This window comes from Rattus norvegicus, chromosome 13 (assembly GCF_036323735.1).
Source record: "Rattus norvegicus strain BN/NHsdMcwi chromosome 13, GRCr8, whole genome shotgun sequence".
Taxonomy (NCBI): domain Eukaryota; kingdom Metazoa; phylum Chordata; class Mammalia; order Rodentia; family Muridae; genus Rattus; species Rattus norvegicus.
In genome coordinates, this window is record NC_086031.1 from 43,312,697 (window position 1) to 43,337,239 (window position 24,543).

Consider the following 24,543-nt stretch of genomic DNA (forward strand, 5'->3'; position numbering starts at 1 on the left):
AGGAAATGTAAGCAGGACAAAGCAACGTTTCCTTCTTCCGTTTCCCTCTTGTCTGACTTGCCACAGGAAGTTGTAGCACATACTGTGCTTCTCATAGTTTGGTCAAGAAAGAAGTGCTCAGTGTCACGTGTTTGCTGACTCGTGATCCAGTCAAGCTGACAACTGTCACACCTTCTAAAATAAAAGGTCACTGTGAAATAGATCAGGCTGTTGGGAATGAACACAGAAAAGAGTAAATTGGTAAATTCTGTAAATGAGAGAAAGAATGGACCAAGTGCCATGCCCAGAAGTGTTGAGTTTGAAGTTCAAGTTCGATGTCCAGAAAGCCCTTGTATAGAGAATTAGAGCCCTGAGGGCTGGGAGAGACAGCCATTGCTTTGCTTACCACATGTCTGTGTTCTTTTTCATACATTTGAGCACTGTGAATTTTGGTAGTCACGTGATTAGCTCCTGCCAGTCTACAATGTCTTAATGGGTTGACATAAAGAAGTCAAAATTGATTTTTCTAAGATCCCTACTGCTGTCACAGGGACCAGCAATGACCCACATGCAGAGTATCACAACCTGGGATCCTGAGTGGTTATGTGGAATAGAGTTACAGTTTCTTCTGTTAGCCTATATCTGTCACATTCAACATGCTTCTTGAGTTTAGCCCCTGAGGCTTGTGGGTTAATATGTTACTATAGTACAACTTATGTTATACTGACTACTTTAGTCAAAACATTGATGAAGGCATTGCTACTACAAGAATACTGTTTGAAGTAAGATAAACTGAGAAGAAACAATAAAGAGAGAAGATAAGGGGTTAGCCTGGAACCTTAGTGTAGTCTAACATGTACCGGTTGAGATGAGGAGTACAAGGGCTATGTGCACGTGAGAAGCTAAGAGAAGACTTGGATCCTTGATGTTGAAGTCCTGGGTATTTGAGCAGAAAGAAAAATTTTTCAGCATGCACAGACATCGTGATGGCAACTGTTTCCCCCTGACCATTAGTTGTGAGAGAGTCCGTGTTATCATTTTTTAGAATTAGTCAATGACTGGAGTAGAGCATAGTAAAAATGCTATGTTGACAAAAATCAGCAAATGACAGAATCTGAAGATTATTCTTCCTGGCTCTGAATGTGGAAAGATGCGTATGGATTCCACCCTGTGGTCAGTCTAGGTTAGACACCCCTCTTTAGAGTGTCCACTGTGTCCTCAGGATGCCTGCAAGACTTGTGTTCCGATCTGAGTGTCTTTCCCAGACAGTAACCTCCTCCAGGACTTTCCCCATTGCTCACAGTAATGTTTCTGATGAAGCGGATTCTGTCTATATTCTGTCTATAACAGATGAACAGTGGAGCCAGATCCCAATCCAGGTCAGTTTCCATAGATATCAGCGGAGAAGAGGACTTGTTGTTACAACCCAATGAATGTTTCTTTTAATGTCACGTGACCACAGGCAGGCTGACTCTCTTGTCCAGATTCTTCACACACCATAGTTCATCAACAGGTATTTACTGAGTGCCTGCTGTGTATGAAAAATTGTGCAGGGGAAGGCAATACCTCCCTTAGCCTCTATCTTCAGGGAACTCACAATGCTGTGGAGGGGAGTAGGCTAATTGTTGTAAAACTATTAGAGAACAGTGTGAAATAGTATACGGTTAATTGAAAAACATAGAAAATGTGCAGTATTGTGGCTAGTAAGGGAAGAAATAGAAAAAATGTGAAATGAAATTAGGTCTGGGATAATTTCTTAGAGGAGGGGAGGACCTTGAGAACTTGGAAGGGAAGTGTGAGAAAAGACTATTGGAGAGCTCCACTGGGTGCGAGGGGACAGGTGAGGCAGTCCCCCTGAGACTGTGACTAACGGTCTTTGTTGGGAAAAGGAATGAACATGAGTGTAAGGTAAAGGGAGAACAAGATTAAAGAAGATCTCCAAATTTAATTAGGCAGCATCGTTCTTCCTTCTCAACTGTGATGTGATTGAGGCTCTACTGTGTCCCAAACAGTGCTTTATGTATGTAAGCCTCTTTTCATGGGGATTTCATTTTTCTTTAAAAGTATTTTATACTAATTGTGTGTGTGTGTGTGTGTGTGTGTGTGTGTGTGTGTGTGTGTGTGTGTGTGTGTATGGGGTGGGGTTGGAGTGCATGTAAGTGGTCTATGTACATATGTATATGTAGGTACCTGAAGTGTCCAGAAGAGGGTGTCAGACCTTGGAACTGAAGTTAAAGGTATTTCTGAGACTCCTGACATTTGAGCAAGGGTCCTCGCGATTGATCACGAAGTATTCTTAACCACTGAGCCATCTCTCAAATCCAGGTTTACATTTTTTTTCATGGGAAGATAGATAAAAGTGTTGAGATGATTATGTAATGTTACTGAATTTCAGATTATGGTAAGTACTATGAAGAAAAGTAAGAACGGACGAGGAGATTCAGAGATGGCATGTGCTATTTTCTATAAAGAAAAGTCAAAGGAAGCTTTTCCGAGAGGCTAATACTAATGAAGGGACTCTTACCAAGTGACAGGATGAAGACAATAGGTTTCTGGGAATGAATGTGATATGACAGGGAGCCTTGGGGAGCAGACACCTAACAGGCAAAGGTGGAAAACCACCAAGGTAGCTAGCAGCAAGGAAAATTCTGATGTTCAGGACCTAAGAGGAATGTATTCAAAACATCTTTTGCAAGGGCTTCTTTTCATTTATTTCCTCTGTGAATGGATGTTTTTGTATGTTTAGTACATGTTCATGTGTGTGTATTGTGTATTCATGTGTGTTTCAGTAGATGTGTGTTTATACATGTGCAGATGCATGCACACACAGGTACATGCTAGTGAGGTACATGTTTATAAGGTGGATATGTTTGTGTTCATATATGTATGTAGGAGGGAGGGCGTTTGTGTTTGTATGTACAGATGCAGCTTCCTGTCTTTCCTACCCGAAAAAGGACCTGCATCCCATCAAACGTGCTGCTGTCCTTGCAGAACAGCAAAGTAGAAGGCACAAGTCCTACCCATCTCATTGAAGTTAGGCCTATGTGATTTGCATGGCTTGGTGCCCAGTAGCAGAGGATTCAGGTTGCCAAGTCTTTGGATAATAACAAGTTCCCATCTACATAACACCTGGTCTTTACAACCCAAGTCATTATGAATGTGGTCCAAGTTGTCACTCTGGGGGTTTTATTATTTCCACTTTATTCTGAGTTGTTTCTTGTGGCAACAGAGGTTGCCTGTCCATGTTCCTTTGGTTAGTGAAGATAACGTTTCAGCTTCTCCTGACGGTGTGCTGGTTCAGTGATGTTGTTGAGCAGGAGGAAAGCAGAACCAGCTGACCTTCGGGTCTCTAAGTAAATAATATCGGAGGACAAGCCATCAATCAAAGACAGGGACTGGGTTGATCACGAGTATTGGGCTATGAGGAAATGCTTCTAGAATACTGCTTAGAAGATCTTTGAGTGTACCAAATAGGGAACTTATAGCTACACAGCTTCTATACCACAGTAGTATGTGACAAGAAAATGGGCCTATCAGCCTGTGAATGATGGGAAGAACTGAGCCTCTGTGTGTGTGTGTGTGTGTGTGTGTGTGTGTGTGTGTGTGTGTGTGTGTTTAGTTTTGCTTTTAGGATTTTAGATGCTAAGACTCCTTGATGTCAGACCTGGGGAGTTAGAAGCAAAACTGAAGAGAAGCATGACATGTTCCCATTAACCATCAAATCCAGTTCCGTTTGTGTGACGTCAGCATTATCTCTTGCTTGGACCGTTTCGCATCCACTTGGTTTATGCTTAACACCAGGGTGGTCTTTTAGTGTATAAATCATACTGTATCCTATAGACAGCTGAAAATACCCATTGGCTTACAGGACAGACCAGGTCTGCCCTCTTCCTGCCTCTGCCATCTTGCCTGATGGTCCTCCCCGCCACTGTCACTACCCTCCAGGCACTTTATTCTTTGACTCCTGGCATGTTACCTCACTTCTTCACCATCCTTATCTGATGCCTAACTCTAGGAGAGAAATGCAGTGTGTCTCTGTGGTTGAATCTGCAGGCAGAACCAGACTGTCTGGGTTCAGACCCAAGTGTCACTCATCAGCTGTGTGACTTAACTGGCTGCATTGTCAATGCCTCTGATGTCAAACGGAGCTGATAACAGTGTGTGCCTCACAGGTATGGGTGTGTAGACTCACCTCAGTACCTAATATCTAGGATAGAGCGTTCACCCCATCCCCCATTATCTTCTGTATCTGAGCCTAAACATCACTTCCTCTGGGAGGTTTTGTCTGTACTTGTCCCGTTGTGCTTTTTCTTCCTCGTCTGTATCTTTGTAGATATTACTCTTTCTTTCCTTTCATCTTATATGGCCACAACCACATGTAGGCCCTTGTGTTTATTGTTCCTATTAGACATTTAACTTCATAAAGGCGAGGTGCTCAACCGGCTAAATTGCCAGAGAGCAAATGCCTAATGTTGTGTTAGTAGGCACACACTAGGCACACAGCAAATATGTTAATGCGTGACTGAGGCTGGTGGGTTGGGACTAAGTTGGGAATGCTGCGGGTATTCTGGGAAGAGTGTGGTGCCTCAGTGGAGCAGAGCTGGGCCAGAGGCCAGTGGAGTTAGGGTGCACTACTTTTCAAGACATTACCATTAGGTTGTATTTTAGGATGTTGACATATCAAAATCAAATTACTGGACCAAAGTCAAGGCTCGCACATCTATGCCAACACTAAATGCTCTTTTTTGGCAGAAAAAAAATGTTCGGTTTTGCCACAGGATCTCAGCCAACCTGGGATTGGACCGAATGAATTGTGTAAATGAGACAATCATAGTCTCTTTTTCTCTTTCCCTCCTCCTCCTGCTCTGTTCCCTCAAAGTGACGGGGTATTGGACTCAACTCCCTTCTTCCTTGCACGTGGGTATTATAACCGGAGCAGAGACTTCCTGGGTGGCCAGCCTGAGATGCTAGCACTTGCATTTCTCACTCTTGTCTTAAATTGGGCTTCCTTATCAGCTTGCCTTCTTTATCTCTGCTACTCGTTTGTTTACATGATATTTTCTCACCCAAGCTTGTTAATGCTGTATGAAAAACTAGGTGTTCAGAAATAGCAGCGGTGGCAGACACACTGGACAATAACAAAATGAACGTTAAAACTCCTGCAGTGCCTGGATAGCAAGGGTTACTTTCCTCTGTAGTGTTAGCTTTGGCTTGCTCTAGGGAATGAATCCCAACAGGCCTCAAGCCCTCCTCCCCCTTCTATTGTTCTACTGTTTCCTCTGCACTTGTTAGAAGGGTGGCGACTGGCGCCTTTGCCATCTGTGTATGGGGGTTATGGGAATTTCTAACCTCCTGCTTATTTTCCACCCCTATTGATCCATTCCTCACAGATAATGATGCCACCTACTCTCAAGGCTATGCTCTTCCAAATGCTTTCCCTGGTACGCTGTTCTGTAAAGTTTCTGTTCCTATCAAACAGTCTTTCTTGCCCATCTTCCTGCCTAGGCTATCCTTCAAATGCTTCTCATGTAAGGCAGACTTTTTTTTTTTAGGCCAGTGCTTTTCGAAGGACCAAAGCTGATGATCTTAGGAAGAAATTGGTATTTTAGCAAATTCCATTTGAACATAAGCCAGAGGTTTGGGGCTGGCAGCTGAAAGATGAGGTTAGAATGAATTTTTGGTCTGCGTATACCTCCTAGTAGATTTATGCATTATTATACAATGTAAGGTAAAAGTCTGTCATCTTACCCTGTGACTTTCCTGAAATACTACGGTCAGCACCATGCCTCAAAAGGGAGCGAATGTCTCCCAGCTAACTGGAGGGAGAAGTGATGATGTTTAATATGTGTGGTTCTTTGTACTTGGAACTTATTTGGACTTCATTCTTTGAATTGTTCTTTTCTTTTAGGAAGCCTAGGTAGAGGAGTTGGGAAGATGGCCCAGCCGAAACGGTGCTTGCATTACAAGCATGAGAACCTGAGTTCTGATGCCCACCACACAAGTCAGAAACCTGGGGCAGCTGGGCAGACAGAGACGGGACCCTCTGTGGAGGATAATCAGTGTAATCACTGTTTAACTCAATTAAGCTACACTAGTGAGCTCCAAGTTCCATGGGAGACTCTGATTAAAAAAAAAATAAGGTAGACATGGGTAAAGGAGAAGCCCAATGTTGACCTCTGATGTTCATACACATACATATACATGAACACACACACACATATGTGTGTGTGTGTGCGTGTGTGTGTATTCACGTATGTGCAAGCCTGCCCCCACAAAGAAAGAAACAAGGCACAGGACATAACTGGGATATGAGAATTATCTATATTTACAGTTCTAAACACCAGGAGACCCTGAGTGACAGAGGGGGCAAGCTGCATCTTGAAAGAAATCCAAGTATTCCCGTGAGCATCATAATGACTGCTGAGGTAGCATATGGGGTTAATGAGGATGGGCTACTTATTAAATTTAGAATGCACGTTCAAGTGGCCAACCTTAAGAAAAATATACAAGCCAGTGCCTCTGGAGGGGTGTGTGGGAGGTAAGTACCAAGATGTCTGTGAGTGACGTATTCTAAAGTCACTTTGATGGCCCATGGAAGAAAGGTTTGCAACGCCAAGCTTTGTAATCAGAGAATGTGAGCCTGGGATGGGGTCCGGAGACGCAGCATCTATTCTGGGAAGTCTGAGACCTGGGAAATCCTGGGGTAACACTTCAGGAAAGCAGAAATGTTTGTCTCTGGCTGCTGTTTCTCAAGTTACTTAAATGAGACCCGTTGACTATTGATCTGTATTGATATATATCAATATCACAATAAAATGTAATGGACCCATTTCTACTTGGCATTTTTTTTTACCACTTGGGGATAACAAATCATATGGTCTTGGATTTTGGGAGATACTGTGAGATCTGGATGGCAGCTGATGTATTTTTAAGACAATGATCTAGAGAAGAGAGACATAACCCTGACTGTGAACACAGAGCTCCCCGGGGCAATAGTGATTACTGTGTTCAAGGACTAATGCTTCCCACTTTCAGAACCTGTCCCACAGCAAGCTCCCCACCAAAATATTCACGGTTCCATGTACAACGTTACTTACATTCTTTTGATTTGTTTGTCCCCCTGTGGCAGATCCTAGCTACTCTATCTCTTTAATCTAATCTGTGCTATGACATCAAGCTTTAATTTTATCACTATTATTTTTGCTTCCTTTTAGACACCCATGGTGTGCCAGGCGCTGAATTGAATAAAATAAGAAGGATACATTCCTTGCTATCTCTGTGCTCACACTTTTAAAGAGCTAAGACAAGCAAAATTCCCAGTAATTGGCAATAGGTAGTCTTTACTTCCCCTGCCCCCCTTCCTTCTTTCTCTCCTTTTGAAGCAACCTCATCTCTCTGAAAAAGCTTAAGAAGTTCTCTGGATCAAAGCTGTCAAAAACCAGGAGGGTTTGGAACAAGTGTCAGAGTAGGCAAAGGACCTTCAGAACTCAAGCTCTGTTCCTCTCCTGCCTGAGAGAGATCTGGGCTGCATTTCTGCCTACCTCACCTGGGCGGGCTAGGACTCTCAGGCTACTAGCTGCCTCAGCTGTCCCTACCCAGGAGGCAAACTTCCCACCTTCCCAAGCTGCACTGGCTCTAGAACCAAGGATCTTGTAAACCAAAGATCCTGGAGCTTAGGCTTTTCTCCCGGGTTTCCGACTGACTTGGAGTGACAATCTCTGGGCGTCTCCTAATAGGGCTATGCCTGTCTTAATACACCCAGTTGTTCCCCGGAGGCACCCCTAGTGTGCCTCTCCTACACACAGCATTGGGATCTTTATCTTTTTCTGTTGTCATCCGGAGGAACTCTGAGGCTTGGGGAAGCTTGAGGGATGGTTCATTAAGTGCCTGCAGGCAAGTGTGCCAACATCAACCCCACCCCATCTTTCCTTGTTCCCACCCCAGGCTCAGTGTGGTTAGGCACCAGGTGCTCAACCCAGATGGGGAGTCTCCCTCATCTAGCCAGCACCTGCACTCAAGCATTAGAGTTAGGAAAACAGTTGCTTTGAGGGAAGCAGAGGAACCAAGGGGGATGAGGCCAGTTGCACCTCAGGCTGCTCAACCCAGGGGAGCTGGTTGGTGAGTCCTGGGGTCTGAAGGGTGCACTAATCCAAAGAAGGGGAGGGGTCCGGGAAGAGAGAGGAGGGAGGAGGGGAAGGCATGAGGGAGGGGCACCGGAGCAGCTGCTGTGGGAGGCTAGGCGCAAGGTGGCTCCCCGCGGCCCCGGCGCCCCGCGGCTCCTGGGGACGCACCAGGCAGCCAATGGATGCGCAGAGGTGTACAGCAGATGGCGTCCGACTGCGCCGTTCCTTCCTCCTCCTCCTCGTCCTCCTCTTCCTCCTGCTTCAGTGCTGAGCAGCCAGAGTCGCAGCCCGGTTGCCAGACGCTGGAATGGGTGGTCTCCCGACACACACCACCATCTTCACCGGGGAAGCTCGGGGCTCGGCGGCTCCCAGAAGCTGCAGCTGCGGCTCGGGCGAGGCTGGTGAGTGCGGCCGCACTGTGCCCCAGCTGGTAGGGACTGATGCCGCGGGTCCCCTTGGTTGGCCAAATGGAGAGATAGCTGCCCCGACCGGGGGCGCCTCCCGCACAGACTTTCCTAGCCAGGCGCCTTCCCTGCTCCCTTCTCCCAGCCAGTCGCGGGAACTTGGAACCCGAGCCTTTGGCTCTGGGCTGCGGGAAGGACTGGCTGCTGGGATGCAGAATGCTTGGATCCTCTGATCGGGAGGGCAGGCAGAGACACCCCGCGACTTGGGCATAGGTCTCGGGCAATTGGACTGAGAAAGCATGGGGCATCAGCTTGCTTTGTGGGGAATCTATGAAGGGAACCGGGGATTCCCCGTCCTGTTCTTGGAACCTTAGAGCTTTCAGATCCCAGCACAGGGAGTTCTGTAGGTTTTTCAAACTGGTCGAGTGAAGGGTCCCCCTTGGGTAGCCCGAACTGTGAAATCCGCGCCTGGGTGCTCAGGGACCCAAGAGGATATCTGAGCAAGCCAAGAAGTTTTGCGGCGTCCTCTGATTTCTCCCTGCAGCTACAGAAGGCCACAGAAACAGTTTACATGCCCATGGTTCTTGAGGGGCGAGGGTGTCCTGGGGGACAGGGGAGCGCACAGGTTGGACATGACACTACGTTGCTTTCTGAGAGAAAAAAACCAGGTCCAGCAGGTCTGAGTGAGAAGCAAGGAGAAGGAACATACCTTCTCCTGCAGCTCCTACTTTGTATTTGCATGTTCTACACACTATTAAAGTTATTTGAAAAGGGAAATGAAACCTCAGCTCTGTGGCGTCCCCGTACATTGGCTCACTGAGTCTTGAAGTTGGAAAGCTTGGTCTCTCTCTCTCTCTCTCTCTCTCTCTCTCTCTCTCTCTCTCTCTCTCTCTCTCTCTCTCTCTCTAAGAAATACAGCCAGGGAATGCTTATTGCCCTCATCCTCAACCCCCCACACACATACACACAAGCACGCACTCCTGTAGAGACAGAAATGTTATTAATGGTACTTTTTTCTTTTGAAAATTCTTAAAGAATGAGCATCCTTTAAAAGCTCCTGTGATTCAATTTTGCCCAGTGAGTGGAGTCTGATGATATGGCCCACTCTGTAGAAAGCGGCAGGGTTCCTGGTGCTCTTTTTAATGCTGGGTGGTCTGCTGGCAATTGGCTACTGCCCCTCCTTTAAGTATTCTTGTTTTTGGTGGTCTGGCAGAAAGCACCTGCCTGATGTTTTCTCAACACATCTGTGAATGTTTAATATTTATTATCAGATGGGTAAATGGGTAATCCATGCAGGCAGGGGTCATACCAATCAACCTGTAGGGTGTGTGTGTGTGTGTGTGTGTGTGTGTGTGTGTGTGTGTGCATGTGCATTGTGTTCCTGGAGTTTCCTTTTTCCAGGCTATCTTTGGATGTCAGAGAGATCTTCTTATCCCCTCTGGCATTTCAGAAAACAATCTGGGGCTATTGGGTAACTGGGAGAGCTGATCTACAGGGAAACCCCCTCCCTCTAACTCAGTTAAGGCTTTCTTGGAGCCATTTAAGGATACCACTAACCAAATCAAGAAGTCTTGTTCAGTGGTGAGTGTGTGCTTTGGACTTAGTGGGTTGAAGGCTGTAGAAAGTTTCAATCTTGAGGCTTTCCTTAGATGCTCTTCTGTTTTTAAATCTCAATGCCATTACTAACAAGAGCCTTCTTTGAAAACTTAAGGTGACAAGTTCCCTTTCTTGTCTTAGGGGTGGAGGAACAGCAGGATGGGGTGGAATCCTGCAGACTGGCTTCTACATTCCCTGGTCATTGTGTACTTGCTGGAAGCTAAGGACTGTAAACTCCGGTTCATGCAAGTTTAAGTGAAAAGGGATTGTAAAGATGGTTTTTCTGGACTGGTGGCAACCCACCCACATGCTTCTAAAGAATTGTGAGAGTCCTTTGCTTTAGAGGATGTGGCGACGTCTCATATGTCCTCATAGACAGGTCCAGAAGCTCTGCATACCTGAAGCCATTTCAGGGTTCTGAAGATGCCCCAAGGTCTTGTGGATGTGGTATCCTGGAGAGGGCTGCCTGTTGACAGTGGACCTCTTAGGTCTATTGTGAGGTTTGGAACACAATGGCTTCACTCAATATTTACCTCAGCATTTAAATCGATACTTCAAAAAACGTTCTTTGCAGTATTTCCTAGTCCGTCTTCATGTATTTATTTTTTTTCCGTCCAAGTTGTTGCTTGTTAGAAACTTGAAAGGCTAGACAGAGAGGAAATAATTACCAATCTTTAAAGGCATGCAAACACAGACGGCTGTTTTTGAGGACTAGCATTGGTAAGTTGGTGACTAAATGAACGATTCTGCTCTCTACTGAGCTAGCCTTTCAAGGCAAAGAGGGGGAATGGAAGGAAAGTGATACTTAAGATGTTCTTCTTTACAGAGGCCGTCAAGAACTTTGTCTACTTGCTGCAAGTGTCATTTCTGAAGGAACAATTATTTTTCATTATATCTGTAAAAATGAAATTTGTCTTTAAATCGTTGACTAAACAGACAGAATGAAGAGCTAGGGTGGAAATTAATGGAAGAGGAGTGTCTGAGCCATTTTCAGTCTGTCAACCCCTTTTAATTGTACTTCAGAAGTGGAAGCTGGAGTAATACAATTCTTTTATAGAAAAAAAAAAAGCCATCTTGCCCAAGCTGCAATTTTGATGTTCTGAACACCTTTGTTAAGAGTAGGCATTAAGGTAATAACTTTGATTGAAAAGCTTGAGTAGAGATAGAGTCTAGCTGACTGGTCCTATTCTTCCGTGAACAGTCAAAATGACAAATGAGACGACAGGTTAAGTGAATGATTAAGATAAACAGATTAAAGAATTCTAGATAGTGTCAACTATACCAGTTGCTGGGGGTGGGAGGAAGAACAGTGCCCTAAGCCACCAGGCTTCAGAGGCACCGAGGCTTGTGCTGTGAACAACAGAAAGGGTAGCTTACTATCCACAACCACTTGCATGGGCTTCATAAACGTCTAGAGTGCCCAGTCTGAATTTAACGTTACATTCTTTCTGTTTTCACGAGGAGACATTTCCCAGTATACAACTTTAAAAGACACTCAGCCGTAATCATTTTAGCACCAGGCAGCTTCGTAGCTATACCATGAGTCCTTAATTTAGAGTTGTTAGCAGGATTAATATCTAAGTGATAATTAACACATCAAACCTGTGAAAGTGGGACGACTTTTAGGTCTGATTTAATTCTCCAAGTTTACTATTGTGAGCCTGATTGGAATCTCAAATCACGGCACCTTTGCTCCGAGTTAAATGTTCTCATGCTAAAGTTTTCTCTTTTAAAACTTCTCCATTAACTGAGATTATGTTGCTGATCTGCCCCCCCTCGCCCCATAGGAAAACAGCCACGGCTGAGGATATGTATGTCCAGTTGCTCACAATAACCCTCTGGCGATTTCTTCCTTTCTGTTTTATTTTATTCTTGGACAATCTCACATACATGAACACTGGATTTTCGCTACTGTTATGCTTGCTGAGGCTTCTCGCTCTCCTACTAAAATCTTCCTCGGTTCAGTCAAAGCCACTCCCCTCCGTATCTTTGCTTTGGATCCACTGAGTTTAATTGGGGTTGCGTTGTTGGGCTGGAATTCAGAGTTATTTACTGGGATGTGGAGAGTTTATCAATGACTGTACCAGCAAAGAAAGAGACACCTCACTCTCTCAAGACGCATTAACTGTGCAGAGTCTCCCAGTGTCAAGTTGGACATTCTGAGCCCTCTCCTAGTCATGATGGGCAAGCGATGGGCCCAATCTTGTGTGTGTGTGTGTTGTGCTGGTAATCACATTCACAGTGAGTTCCTGAGGGCAATGGCCATATCCTGTCTGGGAGATACTTTCACAGCACTCCTCAACCTGTAACTCTTTTTGTTTCTTACTGGATATTTTATGTATTTAGGTTTCAAATGTTATCCCCTTTTCAGTTTCCTCTCCGGGACCCCCCCCCATCTTATCCCCCATCCCCCTGCTTCTATAAGGATGTTCCTCCTCCTACCCACCCACTCCCACCTCACCACTCTGGCATTCCCCCACACTGGCGCATCCAGCCTTCACAGGACCAAGGGCCTCTCCTCCTACTGATGCCAGGCAATGCCATCCTCTGCTACATATGCAGCTGGAGCCATGGGTCCTTCCATGTGTACTCTTTGGTTGATGGTTTAGTCCCTGGGAGCTTTGGTGGTGTTTGGTTGGTTGATATTGTTCTTCTTATGGCATTGCAAACCCCTTCAACCCCGTCAGTCCTTTCTCTAACTCCTCTGTTGGGGTCCCTGTGCTCAGTCCAATGGTTGGCTGCGAGCATCCATCTCTGTATTTGTCAGTATTTGAAACTCCTTCTCTTCTGTGATGTTCCTTGAGCCTTGGAAGGGTGGTGTAAATGTCCTGTTTCCAGCTGGTGGTTTAAAATGAACACCCCATAGCTACTAGATCCAGTAGTATATCAGAAGAGAAGAGGGAAGCGGAGGATTAGTGAAATTCAGTTCCTTCTGCTGCTTTGCTGAATATTCAGAACACTAGAGGTGCTATGGACTAGATTTCACTGTTGGTAAAAGCTTGTGGTCACTGCAAAAGGTGGAGAGATGAACTCACACGCAGCTTGTCAAGTTGCCCGGTTGGTGTATGTAAGAACTGACGTGTCATGTGACTGTGCTACAGAGCAGGAGAAAACAGTGCATTTCAGAGCATCTCAGAGAGGGTATTAGCTTCTGGTTATTTGGTGTCTGCAATGGAATAATTCTAAAACGACAACTCTTTGCTGGGATACTCACATCTGGAAGACTTTTGGGGAGGTAAGGATAAAAAAATGGTCCTCATAAGGGTAAAGTGTAACCCTTGACCTAGTTGAGGGAATCCACATAGCAGTGTTTCCTGTATGCAGCAAGAGGCTATCAGCACCAGAGGAGAAGGGATTTTGCAGCAAAGACGACAATGCTTGCTTTTGCTTTTGCCTCTCTAGGCATATTTTAATTGTGAGCCCTTTGTAATTAAATATGCAGCAGCTAAAAACGGAATCCCAAGTAACTAACACGCAACTGATCCCTGAATGCCTTGACTGCAGGAAAAGCTCTTTGCTGGGTTCCACTTGCCTGCATGAGGACTGGCTTCAGACTGGTGCTATGTCACTGAATAGTCCATTACATTTGGAAGAATCACAACATCGAGACGAACTGGAAACTTCCAAGCAGTCAGGCATGATTGCCTTGGTCTTAGTCTGTAGTTTTATAGTAACGCTTATTTTAATTTTGGGTTCTTTCCGATGGTATTTTTAAAAGCACACCATTCAGTAGGTATAAGTGAGGTGTTTTAATTATAGTAAAGCCAATGCTTGCAGAAATGTCTTTCTGAGTTTGCTTCCGGACACTCCTCTATTGATTTCTATGTTTGTGCTTATGTTAGGTGTCTTGGGGGGTGATCTGGCCACTATGATTGATACAGACTCACAGGATATAAAAGTATCAAAGTATTTCTGCACTCATTGGTAAATGGGTCCAGTGCAGGTCCCTTGGAGACTCGATTACCCTGGTGTCCTGCAGGTGGCTCCCCTAACTTTCCTTAGATGGTCTTGACTCAGCTACTAGGAAAATCTCCCCTGCCCCCTATAGGCTATTGCACCTTCAATTTGGCTTGTATGGGAGTGCTAGCAGTTGTAATATGTTAATATTACCTCTGGATGTTTTTAGTCACGAGGAGACTAAATGCAACCCTTGGCACCCTATGTAGTTAATGTAAAATCTGTTTGCATTTCTATTGTAGTGTTTTGCCTATAACATTTATCTCTATTTAAAGAGGGGAATACTGATTGCCTCAAGGTGTGAAAACCCCTTTCAGCTGAGTTATCAATAGAGATAAAGCCACTGGATTTTCAACTTGATTTGGTTCTCTAAAGAAACATGAAGGTGCTAAAACATAAAACATGCAATAAGAATACCAGTAGTAGGGACAGAACCAAGTTTTTAATCAAGGTCACCCACTGCAGGGATGGATCATCTTCCCCACAGCTGTTCAGACCCTTCATCGAAATTATGGGTACAGGAGGAATTTGACAGGATTTTTTTTTCTTCAGGGAAAAAGTAGTTACTTTTCCTCCCTGCCTCCTCCATTTCTAGTCTTTAGAATTAAAGTTGGTTAATTTCATACTGACTTCCATTCATTTTGAAGTTTTGTTTTTACACAAATTATCATATTATTTAAACTGTAAGACTTCCTGAGCAATCACAGAGAGGTGAGTTGTGAATGCCCTCCAAAATTCTTTGAGGAAAATTCTTTGGTATTTTCTTTGAGATTTCTTTTTATCTTTTTAACATCCATTTATCGTGTGTGTGTGTGTGTGTGTGAGTGTGAGTGTGTATATATGTGTGTGTGAGTGTGTGTGAATGTGTGTGAGTGTGTGTATGTGTGTGAGTATGTGTGTAAGTGTGTGTGTATGTGTGTGAGTGTGTATATGTGTATGAGTGTGTGTGTGAATCTGTGTGTTTGTGCGTGTACATGCGTGTGTGTGTGTGTGTGTGTGTGTGTGTTTACCTTGCACGAGCATATGCTCATATGTGGAGGTCAGAAAGAACAGCTTGTAGGAGTCATTTTTCTCTCTTCACCTTGTAAATTCTGGGGCTTCAGATCAGGTGCTCAAGCTTGGCAGCAATCACCTTTACCTGCTAATTCATTTTGCTGGCCCCCTTTTAATTTTTTGTGACTAAACTTAAACACTACTAGATGGTCCCTGAAAAATAGAGAGACTACATGTATAGAAAAATAGCCGTTTAGATCCTATATCAACTTAAACTTGAACCAGTCATCAACTTCCTGTTACCTGCCCCTTTCTATCAAACCTTTCTCTTTCAAGACACCCACAAGTCTCAGTCCTTTGCCAACAAGGTCATGAACACTTTTTCTCTCCACCTCCTCTCTCAGCAGTTTTCCAAATCCTACCTATGAGTTAAAACCCAGCTTTAATTATATTTTCACTGAGATTTCTCTGATTAGGGCAGTTTATAAAGTCCTTTCTCTGCCCAAACAACTCAGGGGGTAAAATCTAATTTTATTGTTTGATTAAATCTGTTTCCTCATTAGCATCTATTGAGTTCTGATGGCACCGGCTTTGAGTTGGAAAGGGCAGTCAACTCTACTGCGAGTTCTAGAAAATGCTGTGGAGGAGACAGTGACAGGGGCCTGGGTGACAGCAGCTCTTTGAAGACATATTGGGAGAGGCCTAACAGCACACAGGTGGGCAAGGGCAGTGGCTTCCAATTATCAATGACCTCTGACATGCTACACATCAGGCTGAGTTTATGAGAACCACTTTGTCTAATCCTATTAACATTATTTCAAAGCAGGAAACATTTTCAGTAACATTTTTTTTATATTAAGATGCTGGGACTGAGGGAACTTTGGTTCTTTTTTAGGACCTTTCCTAGGACACTGGCCCATTTGACTAGAGAAACAATTCTGCTCAAGCTTACCTTGGAGAATGGGTTAGTTTATCAAAGTTACCTCCAGGATGGTGGGTTCCTTAAAGAGAGCTGCATCCATAAAAGATCCACTCTATCATAGGTGATGACATACACAAGCTGCATACCTGCAGCTCCTCCAATGACTCAGAGCTGAAGGAAGCTTGGCAAGTAATGTCTCCTCTCCATAGTAACTGTCTTACATGTAGCCTTAGAAAGAGGCCTTGTGGGTCTTGTAAGTTTTAGAAGCTTCCAGTGGCTTTTGTTGACTTCCTGAGCCCTGTAAACTTTTGTTACTTCCTGAAACTTAAAGAACTAGAGGGAGAGGGGATGGAGTCTGGGGTATGAGGTGATGGATGGTTTCATTTCTGTGGAGATGGCTACTCAATAGTCACCTTGTCTGAGGCCACAGAAGTTGCAAAATCCTGAGACAAGCCATCATTTTATTTTAGTTGGCTTACTGAGGAACCATTGCCAGTTTCAGGAAACTCAGACCTGGAAAATCCTCACCATATCCACAGTCCTCTTCACTAAGCAGATAATTAAAACAGAACTCTTTGAGTAGCTGTGTGGAATCACAGCTTTAAAATTCACAAGAGAAAGAAAGGAAGTAGTAAGGCTTCAGATGTGAATAGGAGGAGTGAATGGCAGTGACCGTGATCACTCCTGAGACTTAGTTGAGAGAGCTGGGCAGATAATGTTCCTAGTCACCATTTCTGCATCACATGTATGAGCTGAAGGTGTCCTTGTTCCTAGGAGATAATTTTGCTTAGAAGACAGGAGGCATTCCTGAGTGAAGCATTTGTGAGGAATCATAGTGTGCTTTTCATTTTAAAAAAATACTCTGTTATTATTTACTAACTTGAATGTGTGTATGTGTGGATGTATGGATGTGTGGATGTGTGGATGCCTGTCTGTGCATGCATGCAGGTCTCTGTAAAGACCAAAAGGAGGCATCAGATGCCCTGGAGCTGGAGTTATGTTCTATGGTGAGCCACCTTACATAAGCACGAAGAACTGAATCTTGATCATCTGCAAGAACAAGCACACTCTTTAGCTGCTGAGCCAACTCGATAGCCCCTATGTTTTAAAATATTATTTATTTGACTTCCATGTGACTCCGTAGGTAAAAGTGCTTGCAGCAAAAGCCTGGCAACCTGAGTTTGAACCCACAATGAACAGCAAGAACTGATTTGTAAAAACTGTCTTCTGACCTCCACATACATGCTGTGCATAGCAAATGTATACCTACACACACACACACATACACACACACACACACACACACATACACACACATAACAGCAAAAATAAAAAATTAAAAGTTTAAAAAGATCCTTTCATTGAGAGGACCTTTACTCAGTCAGCAGAAAGTTTTTTGAAGTGGAGTTCTGTGGGATTGCATAATAAACCCATGTCCCATACTGATGTCTCTTAACATTTTTTTTTCACAGAAATATAGCAATTGGAATCTGACCAGTTTCCCTCTTTGCTCCTGACAGAATCATATATAAAGAACTGCAAAAGAGTTGGAGTTGCAGAGAGATTATTTTTTTACTCATTCCAGGAGTGAACATGTTCATATTCAGAGCTGTCTGAAACTGTGATGGGTTTCCTCAAGGAAATGGGAGTTCCTCCTCTTTGTGGATGCTCACGTGGAGGATAAACAACTATATTACAGAGTATTATGCAGAGAGGGTGCATGGATCGAAGGTTTTCTGTGTCATACTACATTCCAGGTGCTGGTATACATGTATTAGTTTGTAAAATCCTCTTTAAAAGCTTTTGAGGGGGCTAGGAAGAAGGCTCCATTGCTAAAGTTCTTGTCTCAGAGCAGAACAATCTGAGTTCAAATCCCCAGAATCCCTTTAAGAAATCTGGGTGTGATGATTGTGCGGACACTCTCAGGTTAGGGCAGGTAAAAACAGAAAAATCATTGGTGTTGAGTCAGTGAGTTCTAGGCTAGGGAAAGACCTTGCCTCATCTAAACAAATGAACAAACAAACAAACAAATAAAGGAGACGAGGTTTTACTGTGTAGCCCTGGTTGACCTGGCACTCATGAGGAATGATAGGTGCACCTTGAACTCATAGAAATCTTTCTTCCTCTGTCCCCTAAGCACTAGGATTAAATATGTTTGCCACCACATCCAGATCGTATGACTGCTGCTTCTGCTACTAGTACCATTATTTTGTAATAGGAAGTGAATTTATCAGGATTTATCCCCACAGTCTGGCTCTAGAACAGCATTCTCAGCAGCAATGGATGGTGAGCCATGAGTACCAAGCACAGGTTCAGTCTTCCACTTCCTACTAGTTATATTAAAAGGATAAAGTTAATTTTGATATTAGTAAAATATACTATTTTTTCTTTTTTTTCTTTTTTTTTTATTAACTTGAGTATTTCTTATATACATTTCGAGTGTTATTCCCTTTCCCGGTTTCCGGACAAACATCCCCCTCCCCCCTCCCCTTCCTAATGGGTGTTCCCCTCCCCCTCCTCCCCCCCTTGCCGCCCTCCCCCCAACAGTCTAGTTCACTGGGGGTTCAGTCTTGGCAGGACCCAGAGCTTCCCCTTCCACTGGTGATCTTGCTAGAATATTCATTGCTACCTATGGGGTCAGAGTCCAGGGTCAGTCCATGTATAGTCTTTAGGTAGTGGCTTAGTCCCTGGAAGCTCTGGTTGCTTGGCATTGTTGTACATATGGGGTCTCGAGTGCCTTCAAGCTCTAAATGTCTAATACATCTATGCATTTCATTTTCATATGTATGGATTAGAGATAAATTATTTGTGAAATGCTATAGATCTTTGATGTAACGTGTCTCAAAGTCTCTTGTGTCTTTTACACTTGCAAGCTAAACTGTACTCAATGAGCACCAAGTGTAGTGCTTGCTGGTGGCCTTCCTGTTGATCCTCGAACCCAGTCTCACCATAACCTCACGCTTCCATTTGCTTTTAACTACCTGGTTTGTTTCTAAAGCTTGTATCTCAGTCTCTACATATGTTTATCAAGTTTACCATTATATGCTAGTATGTGGGGCTGTGAGTTGTGAAAGGTACCCTGATTCCTGGTCCACACAAGTTGAATCCCCAGAAACCCTAATAGGGACTGCAGGTGAATTCCCAGCCTTCCAGATCAGGGTCTCATTAGCTGCAGGCCCCCCACAAACCCCTGTAGAGAGGTTTGAGACAGACCAAGTCATGTAGAGCGATGCCTCCGGCCCCTCCTCCACAGGTGAGAACATGAACACAGGTTACATAGGCTCAGGACAGATCAGTACAGAGGACAATGCCCCAAACCCCTCCCACAGGTAAGGACATGACCACAGGTCACATAGGCTCAGGACAGATCAGTCATAGAGACAGGACCACACCCCCAAATATGTAGATGAGATGACCCACCCAAAAAACTGTATTTAAGGGTCATGTTCAGAAATGAAGGAGTACAAGAATCACTCTGTCACCTGAGAGCTGCTGTCATAAGAGCTGTAACACCGCCACTTGGGGAAGAGCTCTGCTCTCCCAAAATTGCCACCAGAAGCCCTCCTGCACCCTTAATGGCTAGTCCGTCTCCTGCTGGCTAAGCCAGGCCTGAAATGCAAGCACCTGCCCGAGTTCTCTTCCTTTCTTCTGAGGCCTCGAACCTAGCCAGACCTGAGATCTCCGTGGAGAGCCTCCAGCATGGAGGCCCATAGGGGAAACCCTTAGGAACTATGACAATCCCCTAATCAGCGAAGTATTTGAATTCGTATCTCTAGCATCCTTTTGAGAAGGCCAAACTTTGTACACACCTCTGTAAGAGTATGTGTAACACCGTGCTGAGTGGATGGAGACAGGTCGATTCCTGGAGCATCCTGACTGGAGTTTCGCTCAATGTATGGGCTTCAGATTCAATGAAAGACCCTATCTCAAAGTTAAGCTGAAGAGTGATTGAGGAAGACACATGACATATGACGTGAACATGTATAACACCCTCACACACAAACCCTTCCATACTGTCTCTCAGAGACACATTTGGTTCCTCAACTTATAAGACAGGAAGATCTCTGTGTCCCTCATCTATAACAGGTTAAATCCCACATGCTTTTCACTGTTGAAGATGAAATATGTTTGTCTGGCTTCTGCTTGACAAGTATTCGTGTTCAGTGTGAAGTCACCAAGTCACCTTGTCCCCTCTCTCCCAGCTTAATAACCCCCATTTTTTTTGTCCTTTTCATTGTCTATTTGCATGGACTTGTAGAGTGTTTATGTAGCCCACTACACAGGGAGCAGACTTGTGAAGAATCTGTCCATTTGCAGAGAACGTGTGAAAATAAGTGACATTCCCTAAGATGAGCCTAGCTGATCATCTAGCATATACCTGATGGCCTTCACCAAAAGTTAGTCCTCCTTTCTGCATCCTTGTTATGATGACTGCAGTCAGAAGCGACATGCGACCCGCCAGAGTGATATTTCTGGTCAAATTCTAGCAACCATTTGGTAGGATTGATTCATTCCTGACAGGTTGCATTTTTCTCAGAGAGATGAAGGGATTTGCTCAAGTTGGATTTCTGACAAGAACTGGCCCTCTGGGGTGTGACATCATTCAGTTGAAAAATCAGAGTATGACAGTCCTCTCATTGTGAGGAACACATATGAATTCTTGTGTTCTCTTTGTGTCTGCAACATCTCCTGAGTGAAACCTGTTAGTGTGAAACTTCAGTAGTCTCAAGTCATTTTTGGTAAAGACCCCTACACCGGGCTCTTTTTTCTTTTCTTTTCTTTTCCTTTCTTTCCTTTTCTTTTCTTTTCTTTCCTTTTCTTTTTCTTGGATATTTTATGTGTTTACATTTCAAATGCTATCCCCTTTCCCCCTATCTCCCATAGCTTCCTCCCCCTCCCCCTACTTCTATGAATATGCTCCCATTCCCACCCACCTATTCCCACCTCAACACTCTGGCATTCCCCTACACTGGGAAAACGAGCCATCACAGGACCAAGGGACTCTCCTATTGATGCCAAATAATGCCATCCTCTGCTACATATGTGACTGGAGCCATGAGTCCCTCCATGTATATTCATTGGTTGGTAGTTTAGTCCCTGGGAGCTCTGGTGGGGTTGATGTTATTGTTCTTCCTATGGGGTTGCAAACCCCTCAGCTTCTTCAATCCTTTCTCTAACTCCTCCACTGGGTCCCTGTGCTCAGTCCAATGGGTAGCTGTAAGCATCTTCATCTGTATCAGTAAGGCTCTTGCAGAGCCTTTCAGGAGACATCCATATCTGGCTCCTGTCAGCAAGCACTTCATGGCATCAGCAATGGTGACTGATTTTGGTGGTTGCATATGGGGCAACCCAGGTGGGGCAATCTCTGGATGACCTTTCCATCAGTCCCTACTCCACTCTTTCCCCCTGTATTTCCTCCCACAAGTATTTGTTCTACCTTCTAAGAAGGACCAAAGCATCCACATTTTGGTCTTCCTTCTTCTTGAGCTTAGTATGATCTTCTACACAAGTATCTTAAACATACTTCAGTTGCTCATTGAAAGAATGAATATATGGACAGCTCTAAACTTCATGGTAATGGAGTTCTTCGTGAAGATGCATTCTAAAGATATGTCATCTAGTAGCATGTGCATGTTTCTTATATTCTGCATTTGGAGTATTCAGGCAGTACACTCAAAGCACACTGTGTGTGGACATGGTGTTTTCCCCAATGAAACTCTTATTGTAAGCTTTTCTGGAAAGTGATTTGTACATAGCAATACAAGCTAGTGTGAAGTGTAAGATGTGTTTGTAAGCTATGTGAATAAACTGAACAATGATTTGATGAATACCTGCTGAGCCCATAACATGGAATAGATAAAATCAAGTACAAAGAACCAATTTCAATATAGAAATTTCATGGAGAGGAGAAATATTCATCTTCTTTCCTTGGCAAATTGAATCACCTTTTCATATACCTGTCACCTCTCTTTGTCTGTATGCTCATCCATCTGCGGAAAGCGGTGCTCAAAAGTCACATGTTGGTGCTGGAGAGGTAAGTCAGTCATTTAGAGTGATTCTTGCTCCTGCAGAGGATCTTGGCTTTGATCTCAGCATCCGTGTCAGGTAGATCACAACTACTCTAGCTTCTAGAGATGTGAAACCCTCTTCTGGCCACTGTGAGCATCTACTTGTCTGACATGTTCAACTCTGTTGTCACTACTCTTAGTGGCTTCTAACAGATCAACTGGACCAGAATCCCCAGTCATGCTTTTTAATTCTAAAAAGTGTGCCATGGGAGGAAGCCACTTTCACAGCTTGTCTAAGGATACTGATTAAGGATATAGCTGAGATGTACCTCACTTGCCAAGTATCCCTTTGGACTTGGTTTTTATCTCCTGCATTGCATGCATGCTTGTGAACACACACATGAACATGCAAACACACACACACACACACACACACAAACACACACACACTGCGCTTCCATATGCCTGCGTGAGGATGGCAGTGTCTCCTGAAGAATATCGAGCTAAATAATACCTGGCTTACTCCTTAGAGTCTGTGAGCAAAGGGAATCACTGAAAAGAATATGGGGCAGTGTAGGTTGTAGAACTGGCTGTAGTAATGTGCATCAGTATGATAGACCTCACGTTTTATAGACTGAGATACTGTTTTCTAGTTCATAGTGAATACTTCCTCACTGCTTGACTAGAGTACCATGTACTATTTTTCTCCAGCTGGGGTGTAGAGTGATACCCCACAATTTACCAGGGACAGAAGAGTTTTCACAGAGTTGTGTATAAATGTGAGGAAAATAGAGAAAAGAATACTTTAGAGAAAAAGTTGTGTGTGTAGGAATTTATTAATGAAGAGATCCTGAATGCAGAGGGAGATAGGTCTCCATCTAAGTATTTGTTTCTGCCAAAAACTTCCCAACCTTTTTGATTCTGATCCTGACCATGCACACGATTCTTTACCATTGATTGCTGCTATGCCTCTTCCTTCTGAAATCACATAGCACGTAGCACTTTGAAGTTGAAGGCATGTGAAACTTCTTTAGGGCTTATTTGAAACAGTAATACCCCCGCAGGCTAGCCATGCAGGCTTATCCTTGTTTGCTGGTTAACAGAAAGCAGTATTCTACTCTCAAACTCTGTGGTTCTCAAAATTGCGATGGTCATAGTCTAAATGCAGCAACACCCAAATCCTTATAATCTAAGATAAACAGTCTCAGTGTCTTGGTGTTTGCCATTGTGTGGCGGGGATAGAATTATCCATTGATCTGGCAATGCATTTGGCAAGCGTGCATGTTTGGTAAATTCTGACAAGATAAAAGCATCTGTAATAGCAAGGCTATCATTCAGCCCCAACAACCGAGAGCAGGAGTGCCCAAAATAGCATGAAACCATTTATGCCATGAAACCTTTTGGAGGTATGAGTAGGAGGAGGGAATGTAGTAGGGTATATAGGCATAGGCATAGGTATACAAACCCATCTAATGACAAGAATGACAATTCAGGATGAGTAACAAAGAAAGGCACAATCATTCCTAGTCCTTGTTAATCAGACGTGTTCACAAATAGAATTTGGCTAAAGCCAATGGAAGAAGTGATTGGAAGGAGTAGAGAGAAAGCATTATGCTTTGAGGTTGGAGAAATCTCCATATCCTCATGAGAGTGTGTATTCTATACAAGTAAGAGAGACTTTACGGATAAAAGTATGTTGCTGAGATAAAATACTCTAACAAGAGGAGGGAGGGGAGGGGGAAGGAGAGGAGAGGGGAGGGAGAAGAAGAGAGAGAGGGGAGGGGGAGGGAGACGGAGAGGGAGAGGGAGAGAGCAGGAAGTGAGCCAGCCCCAGTGATATATTTCCTCCAGGCTGCACATCCTCAAATCTCCATAAGCTCCCCAAACAGCAAGGCAAAAACTGTCCAAATACAGGAGCCTGTGGGGGACATTTCTCGTTCAAACCACAGCCAAGGGCTGCAACAAGTGTTGGGAAATGAAACAACAAGCAACACAGTTAACATAAAGTGCTTTTTCTTTATGGAAGAAGTTCATTTATGGAACAGACCTGCTATAATTTTTCATTCATTTTCATATCTTGTTTTTCTTTCCCCAAAATTTTAGCTTTGCAACTACCACGCCAGTATCTGCATTTTAAACTTACACTTAAAGCACCTTGGTCAGTTTTAGACAGCTGAAACAGATCTTGTCAAAGTAACAGACTCATTCCCAATTGTCAAATTCAGTGGATGTTTTCCAGTTAGTATTTATGATGAAGATGAGTACAGATATAATTAAAGGTCCTGGAGAGGTTACTCACTCGGCAAAATTCCAGCTATGCAAGCATGAGAACCTGAGTTCCATCCCCAGAAACCACAATAAAGCTGACTGGGGTGATGTACACCAGCATTCCCAGTGCTGGAGAGGTGGACATGATAGGCTCCATGGGCCTTGGTGGGCAGCCAGTCTGATTGATATGGTGTGCACCAGGTTAGTGTGGGACCCTGTTTCACAAATTAAGAAGAGACTGATTAAAAGTCAACAGCAACTTTTGGCCTCCACATGCACACACGCAGAGAGAG

At 44.0% G+C, this 24,543-nt stretch overlaps 1 protein-coding gene across 1 annotated transcript in view; it reads left to right on the forward strand.

Moving 5' to 3' along the window:
• Window positions 1–8,198: 8,198 nt before the first annotated feature.
• The window catches only part of Thsd7b (thrombospondin type 1 domain containing 7B), an 898,652-nt gene continuing 882,307 nt past the window's right edge, over window positions 8,199–24,543 (forward strand). The window contains exon 1 of the mRNA XM_039090425.1: window positions 8,199–8,503. The gene's annotated coding sequence lies outside the window, so the exon portion shown is untranslated. The remainder of the gene's footprint in view (window positions 8,504–24,543) is intronic.